This window comes from Nilaparvata lugens, chromosome 4 (assembly GCF_014356525.2).
Source record: "Nilaparvata lugens isolate BPH chromosome 4, ASM1435652v1, whole genome shotgun sequence".
NCBI lineage: Eukaryota > Metazoa > Arthropoda > Insecta > Hemiptera > Delphacidae > Nilaparvata > Nilaparvata lugens.
Window position 1 is genome coordinate 78,905,770 of NC_052507.1, and position 9,096 is coordinate 78,914,865.

The 9,096-nt window shown below is 30.9% G+C and overlaps 1 non-coding gene across 1 annotated transcript; it reads left to right on the forward strand.

Annotated features, from left to right (window-relative positions):
- The first annotated feature begins 3,790 nt into the window (after window positions 1-3,790).
- Window positions 3,791-3,863, forward strand: Trnar-ucu. The gene has a single exon. It is a non-coding gene; the product is annotated as a tRNA-Arg (tRNA).
- Window positions 3,864-9,096: the final 5,233 nt, after the last annotated feature.

The following is a 9,096-nucleotide window of genomic DNA, read 5'->3' on the forward strand; positions in this document are numbered from 1 at the left end:
TAATTAATAAGTTTTCATAATATGTGAAATTTGTTGCATAATTGGCTGTTGTACTGTAATTTATTGTAGATTCGTGTATAGACCGGAATGTATTGTGACTTACTTGAAATAAATAAAAAAAAATTTGAATTGAATTGAAAAAAAACTCATATCTGAGTTTTTTGTGTTAGGAGTGGTTGTTTTATCATGTTTGAATAAATCTGTGGATTTTTGACAATTTCTTTGTCTTTTTCATTCAAGTTGAAATCAACTATTGAAAGAGTGTGCTTTGATTTTCAATCTTAATTGCTACTTGCTGTTTTCATGGCCCCATATATTTGAATTATAAATATTATATAGTATAGTATTATTTTATTCAGCATCATTTTTTATCTAGTTTCACAAATTCGAACCTTTGATGAGAATATTTATCCTTGCCAAATTGTTCATTATTATCAACTACCAATAAATAAATAATATTATAGAGATTTACCAGGGGATTACTTGAATCACAACTACCTACTACAAGAGGTGTTGAAAACGGAAAAGTGGCAACAATGTGTTCCTATCATTTTCATTGACTTTATAACGTCAGTCTCATAGTAATTCAGTCGTTCTTGAAATAAATTCAATGAATATCCATTCTAATTGCATAATTTCTTTAATGCATTCTAATTGTTAAATATACGGAACTTCTGAGAAGGGCAATAGCATGGAATAGAATGATGTAGGAGAGTATATAATAATGCAGGCTGAATTTAATACTAGTTAACGATTGTTAAATTATACTCGTACTATATTATTGTTAAATTCCAATTGTAAATATTGAAATGATTTACTCTTTAGTTCATCTTCATCTTCAAATGTATCTCTCCCTATACTATTGTTAAATTATATACTATTACTAGTTAATTATCTATTCTAGTTAACAAGAGTATATAATCATAGTTTTATTAAATCAACTAGTTAACTATCTAACGAGAATTACTAGTTAACGATTCCAAAACCAAGGTGCTGTCTGATTGGTCAATCAGTCGCCATGTCACGTTCACGGCTCACTGAGCAACCAATAGAAAGCAAGCAGCTTGTAGAAAGCCACTCCCAGATCGTTTGGTGTCTTGAGTTGGTTCTGCCTTTCTCCGCTAGAACTAGTTCACTAATTAGAAACGTTCCATGAATAGAAAATGTTATGTGAATCGATATTTCAACCTGAGATCCTTCAATTATACAAATCCTTCATTAAACAAATGACCTGTCATGTATCCTGATCTCCTGATATGAATATATTCACTTTTTTAGAGCTACTGAATTACATGATCAAATGCAATAAGAATTATCAAATTGCAAAGGCCTCTCTATTTTATCACAACACAACACACAACTCTTGTGTAAACATTACTCAATAATTTTCATTGTTTCAATAATGAATAATGACATAAATATTATATAATATTATGAAATAATATTATATGAATTCGTGAATCTGAAAATAAACACTGTCCACAGTAGAGCTGAGTTTACACCAAAGTTATTCACAAGATGTTAATAACCTTATCTTAAAGATTATATTAGATTGAACAGAACATTACAAACACATGTGTTTATCATATATGTATGATGAGTCATGTTCAATCTATATATATAAAAGCGAAATGGTACTCACTCACTGACTGACTAACTCACTCACTCACAGAACTAAAAATCTACCGGACCAAAAACGTTCAAATTTGGTAGATATGTTCAGTTGGCCCTTTAGAGGCGTACTAAGAACGGATTTTGAAAACTTTCCAAACATACGCCCAAAATCTGCGTTTTTCCAGCGTTTTTTAGCGTTTTCTCAGCTTTATCGAGAACAAATGAACAGAAAATGTTCAAATTAAAACACTCTAACCGAAACATGGTCCGAACTGACCTAAACCGAAACATCCGGTCTCACAGACCTGGTCTTGATTAAAGTGTTATATTTGATATATTTTCTACTAAATATGAATTAAAATATTTTTCATTGATAAATTTCAATTATAGTAAAGAATAATATATATTTCAGTTGCAAATTAAGTGATGGAAGAATAGAAAAAGATTTGGAAACATTGATATGTAATTTAATGTATGATGTTGGATGTAAGAAAACACACACAATACAAAAATCCATGTAAGATACTATCAGTTACTACTCAGAACAATAATCATGGAGAAATATTCTATCAATATAGGATTTATAGCAAAACTGAAAGGTAATCATTGAAAATAATAATGTTTTTCATTGTTATCAAGAAACTTGTTTGAGTAAACGTTTTCAGCCTCCAGTTATTTTATTAGCAAGAAAAGTTCATAAATAACTATAGTGGTCAGAATCATCTATTTCGTCAAGTAAATGTTTATTTTGTGACTTTTCATTGTGAAGCATCGTATTAATACAAGTTCCAAAGGCTGGGGCTTGAATGGTTGATAACTCATCCTTTGTCATCAATTTTCCTAAACCAACGTTTTCTAAATTACAAAAATTAGTTTTTCAAATAAAACATGTCAATAAAATACCGAAATAATGAAGAGAAAAACATTAGAAAAAAAATTTAATGCTCAAAATATATGTTAGTCGAGACATGTGGTATTCTAGACCGGTAAGAAATAGACGTTATCCGAAAGATCCGGTATCTGAGACCGGTACGTTTCCAATAGATTGATGTTTACTTGATAACCGTGAGTTGGGGACTGACGAGCATTGTTGGAGAATGTAGAGGAATAGTGGGGGAGAAGGTATTAGAGCGGGTAGCAATTTTTGATTCACAATATTTTGCAACTATAGAAAAAATAATTTAGCCTCCAGTCCCACAGACCGGTGTTTCGGTTAAAGTGCTAACTACATAAGCTCACCTAGGGTATAATATTGTTGTGTTAGTAAGAATTTGCAATAACGTCAAAGATACGGCCATTATTAACGTTTTTTGCTTTTTCTCGGATTCATCGAGAACAAATGAACATAAATTGTTCAAATTTACTACAGAAGCTCAGCTGGGGTGGAATAGTGTAATGTTAGAAGGAATTTGGAATAACTCCAAAGATACGCCCAAAATTATCTGTTTTTTGCGTTTTCTCAGTTCTTTCATCAAGTATAAAAGACAGAAAATGTTCAAATCTGGTTCAGAGGTTTAGCTAGGGTCCAAAAATTTTGTGATGTAGTGATTTTAATATTATTTTCATCAATGATACGCCCAAAATCAACGTTTTTCAAAGTTTTTCTGCGTTTTCTCAGTACTTTGACTTTCTGATGGATCGAAGCACGCTTAAATGAAAAATACAGGCGAGCGAAGCGAGCCCTCTGATCTCAATTTTTGGACGATCCAGTCGGGGTCCATACGGATATGGCGAGCGAAGCGAGCCTGACGGCTAGTCTAATAGAATCTATAGAGATTAAGTTAACATTTTGTTAATAACTTTGGTGTTAACCCAGCTTAAAACAGTGTCAAACTGTAGTAGTTTCCTACATTGTAACTATACTGTAGTGACGTCCACGTTATGACAGTAGTTGATTAACCTTGATGTTGCTATATTTGTCTATCATTCCACAAAGCAGGTAGTACTATCCTTTTCTAGCTCGGCAATGTTGTGTATCTGTTTTTGACAATGTAGAAATAAAATTAATTGAGACAGAGAATCGGCAGCGCTGTTCTCTTATCTTTATCCACTGCCATTATAACGTGGACCTCACTAGAGCTGAGATATCAGTTTGTTAGCCCATGCTGTTACGCAATCGATATAGAAAGAGGTAGACTGCTTTCTAGAACGATCTTACGCTCTTACTCTCTCATCAGTCCCTGTAGCGCAGAGGATAGCGCGTTGGACTTCTAATCCAAAGGTCGTGGGTTCGATCCCCACCAGGGATGCATTATTTTTGACAAACAATTTCAATTCCTTCAAAGCATTTATTGATTTTGGGATAGTAATAAGGTGTTTTACAACTAATTTGTTTAATTACTTCCCAAAACTATTATTTTATTGCTAAAAACATAATTTTTTTTGAATGCAATTCAGGAAATATTTAAAACCTTGAAATTCTCCTAATTTTTATAGAGCTTACAAACAGAACAGATACAAGTTCCAAGTCGAGATTAGTTTTACAACTAATTTTGTTCCATTACTTCCCAAAAATATTATTTTACTGCTAATAACATAACAAATTCTTTGAATGCAATTCAGGAAATATTTAAAACCTTAAAATTCTCCTAATTTTTATAGAGCTTACAAACAGAACAGATACAAGTTCCAAGTCGAGATTAGTTTTACAACTAATTTTGTTCCATTACTTCCCAAAAATATTATTTTATTGCTAATAACATAATTTTTTTTGAATGTAATTCAGGAAATATTTAAAACCTTAAAATTCTCCTAATTTTTATAGAGCTTACAAACAGAACAGATACAAGTTCCAAGTCGAAATGATAATAATTTTTGACTGATGACTTGTATCTGAGCAAATTTATAGGATATCAATGTTACAATAATTGTCACTGTTATTTCATATATATTATTTTATAATAAGTATTGGCTTTCTAATAAATAAAATAGACTACTTTACATTAATATTTTCCAATAGTTCAATAGAAAAATAACAGTAATTATTATCAATGTCATTATTATACTATAATTATCATTAAATAATAATAAGTACAGTTCTGATATTGTTGGAGCTATAACTGTATCCCAAGATAAACATACTATGATAATATAAAGTGAAGATAATAGAAATGATTTAATGAAAAATATTTTATTAGAAAATGCATGTTGTACTCATTCGCATACTCATACTACAAAATAAAAAATAATAAATAAGTACAAGCATAGAGAAACAATAGCGTAAGTAGATATCCCATGGTATAGGGCGTTTATGTCGCAACTTTTACTGTTCTCAAGCCGATTACTGTCGATTATTGTCGATTTTTACTGTTTTGACCGCGTAAGAGTGTATGAACGGCACAATATGAGAGACTACCAGCGTCATAAAGCTTCACAGGAAAGAGCTACATCAGCTTGAGATAACAGTAAAAGTTGGGACAAACGCCCTATACGCTATACCATGGGATATCTACTCATGCTATTGTTTCTCTATAAGGTACAAGGTATTTGATTCACAGTTAGTTGGATTCAACAAGTAGCCCTATCTAAGTTGTTAATTAACTTATTAAAGGCCTCCAGTGTGTGTTTTAGTTCTAGTTCTAGAATTTTTACTTTTATTCGTGATTAATTAATTTATTGACTGTAATTGATTATATTGATTCTAATTTGTATATAGACAAAGCAGAAATTCTCTACATACTATGAATGTTATGTAAGAATATGAAATTCCTGATAAAGAATTTGAATGGAAAAAATAATTATTGTTTATTCAATCTGAATAGACAATTGAGATTATCAAGAAAAAATCGAATTACCCGTTCTAAAATTTGAAAATATGAAAATGCTAATAAAGAATTTTGCATAAAAAATATATTGTTTATTCAATCTAAATAGACAATCGAGGTTATCAAAAAAAAAATCTAATTACCGTTTTTGAAATTTTCTAATCACACTATGTTTCAACATTTAATGTCATTTACAAGTAGTAAGTAGATCTTGAATTATTATGAATACCTAATGAATAAAAAATAAAATAATGTCAGTTTTAAGTGAGTGAATCTCACTTGTGAGAATAATGAATAATTGTGAATAATGGATGAAAAACAAATTTTAAAAATAATTTTTGGATTTTTTATTTATTGATAATTAAGAGTAGCTCCGACCGAAAAGTTAACAATCTAGATTGTTTATTCTATGATCTATGATCTATTGAATCCTATGATTCTATAGTCTCTTGATTGTGCCTGCTTACAATAATTAAACAGAATAGAGGAGACTGAAAAATGTAATGATATGACGAGTGTTATATGTTATACAGTAATGTTAGCGCCTGACATATTTGACATTGACATGCATATAATGTAATCGGCACTGTGCTCTGTTCACAGTTACGCCCAGCCCATTTGGGATCATGTTTCTGGGGCATGTCATACCAATATGGCTCATGCCCACATACAGTTGACACATTGTTCTGTTCTGGCAATATCGTCATCCTGCTAGAATAAAACTCATCTGATATCATCTTTAAATTGCAAAATGTTGTACTGTTAATGCTATCAGTTGTATATGTCGTGGTATTTAGTCAGTAGAACATACTTTTGAAGAGATTTACAGTGTAAAATAAAAGCTGGATGGATTTCGAAAGGTCATGGCAGTAGGAATATTACATAAGCATAACTTCATCATCATAAGTAAAAGAGTAGTATTCATCATATTTTATTCATTAATTATAATATTCTAAAAATAATAAGTTTAGCATTTTTTTGTTGATTAATAGATGATAATATCAAGATTGATTGGGTGATATTCTCATAAGTTTCATCACTTTGATTATCTTATTTTTATTCTTATTCTTTATTGATTATTTTTATCATTTCATGAGTTTATTATTCATATCATAATTTATCAAAATAATTTCAATATCAATCAATAATTTTATTCAATTCAACACAATATACATAAAATCAATCAAAATACAAAAAAAAATACAATCAAAAATAAATTTCCAATAAAATACAAAAACAGGCTTCATGGTGGCGTGTGCTGAAAAGAAAGAAAGGAGGAAAAATACCTAGCTAACTATGGTTTCCCATGTAATAGGCAGGTAGAGGGTATAAAAGTAAGGAATGAAGGGTGAAGAGGAGAAGAATAGCGAAGTATTGGAGAAAAAGGTAGGAAGAATGAGAGATAAAAATGAGCAAAAATTGAAATCGTAAGCGAGTCCACTATTAACAAATGTATTTAAAAGAAATGACCTTGGAAACAGTAGTTAATTGGCCTCTTTAATAAAGGACGACAGAATGAATTCTAGCACAGCTGAGAGCCTAGCAAGATAACAAGAGGAATTTAGTTTTAGTTATGGAACATCAACAGATAGGAACTATATAATAGATAGATTCAGTACATATAATAGTCCTTAGTATAAAGTTATAATTCGAACATGCTTCTGCTTGCTTCTGATTTTGATAAAATTATTCCAAAACTGTTGGAATCCTGTTGGACTTGAAGGATTAATTCTCGAATACAACTTTGTTCTAGAAATTCTAATTCAATACATGTAATATCGGGGACCGAGCTCCGCTCTGGAGTACAAAAGCATAAAAATGTATTATGAAAGAAGAAATTATAATAATATTCATAGTTCATACAGAAATGTTCTATCTAATCACAGTAAATTGAGATTAATTCCCAGAGAAATGCAAAATTTCCCTCACAAAGGCCCGGTTGCACAAAAGCCGGTTAAATTTTTAATCCTGATTGATTTGACGTGAACCAAATCAGGGAAGACCATTTCAAAAAGATGGTTCTACTGGAATCAATCAGGGTTAAAAAAAAACCCGGATTTTTCGCAGCCGGCACCAAGTACCTGATTGAATGATTACAAAAGTTCAACAGCTGAGTCATAATTTTGACACAGTCCCACACACATGAACTCGCTCATTCACTTCCATCATCAACGGACGACGAAATAATTATTATCAGCTGTTTTTTCAAGGATTAATAGTAATTATCCTTTCAATGTCCTTCAGCGAGTTTTCCCAGGGATGAGACCTAGTGCAATCGAATTTTTATATTGTAAACCTACTATGTTCTGAATTTCGTGAGAATCGTTAGAGCCATTTTCGAGATCCGGTGAAATACAAACATATAAACAGAAATTGCTCGTTTAATAGTATAGGATAATATTAACAAACAACCACAATTTTCGTACATTTTCTAATCATTAATATAAAAATATCACTCTTCCGACTTCATTTTGCTTTTGTTTTGTAGAATAAAATTTATTGCCTTCTTACTATTCGTACTTTTACTTGTAATATATCCCACTAATTTCAAACTCATTTTCACAGTTTATTCACTTTCATTTCATCATTATCATCATTATTATCTTTATCATTATCATTCTTCAAGAATCAAGACTCTATATTGCCAGAACAACTTCACATAGTATAAGCACGTCAAAGTAATAACAATAATATAACACTTGTGAAATAAAAGAGAAATTATGATATAAAATTAAGCATATGCTAATAGGAAACACATAATATTATGAAAAATATTCAAACCATGTAAAACATGCTACTACAATAATATCCTGTATTAGTCTTAGAAACCAACTACAATTGATATTATTATGATAAATTAATTATATCTCTATTCAAATAAAACTATTTAACAAGTACTTTTGCTTTCTCTTCTATTTTCTTCCATTGATATCACCTCTCCATCACCATTTCATTTTCATTCAAACTCGGATCTCCACAGGGACCTGCAGATGGAAGAAGTCGATTTTATGATCACAAAGGCTGCCAGAGACCATGAAAAGACTCTAAATAATCATCAGAACATCCAAGCTCTACACCTCATTGACAACAACTCTAATACAGTGAGAAGACTGAGAAGGAAGAAGACTACAGATCTCGTTTAAATGTAGCAAGAGTGATTCTGAAAGAAACAGTGCATGGGCATTACTCACTTAGACTGTGAACGAGTGAATACCCCTTTAATGTCAAACTTTAACCTATTAATTTAAGCTAGAATTTAACTGTTCATTAACCAAAGTGTTAGATTGCAGTCAAATTACAAGAAGATTGCATTCGATGGATTCTACTGGATTGGTGTGAAACACATTTCATACAGAAATGAAAGCATTGATTTATTCCAAAGCACTGATTTCAAGCACATTTCATACAAATTACAAGAAGATTGTATTAGATTGCATTCAAATTACATCATTTTCACTACATCAACTCTAGCATTGGTTTTTGTAATTTTTTGTTTTGAATGAATTGTATCGAAGTCTCATTGTTATGTTAAGGAAGCATACTTGGGTTTCACGTGTTGTTTTCGTTGTAGAGTTGTATATAAATAAATAATTCAACCAGAGAGGTTGATCCTCCTGAATCATGCACATGATATCATGTGGAGTGCAGGTAGTTATCCGAATCTTCAATCTCCTCAGCAGAAAACCCAGCTGCAATCACCCATTGTCTTCACACCACA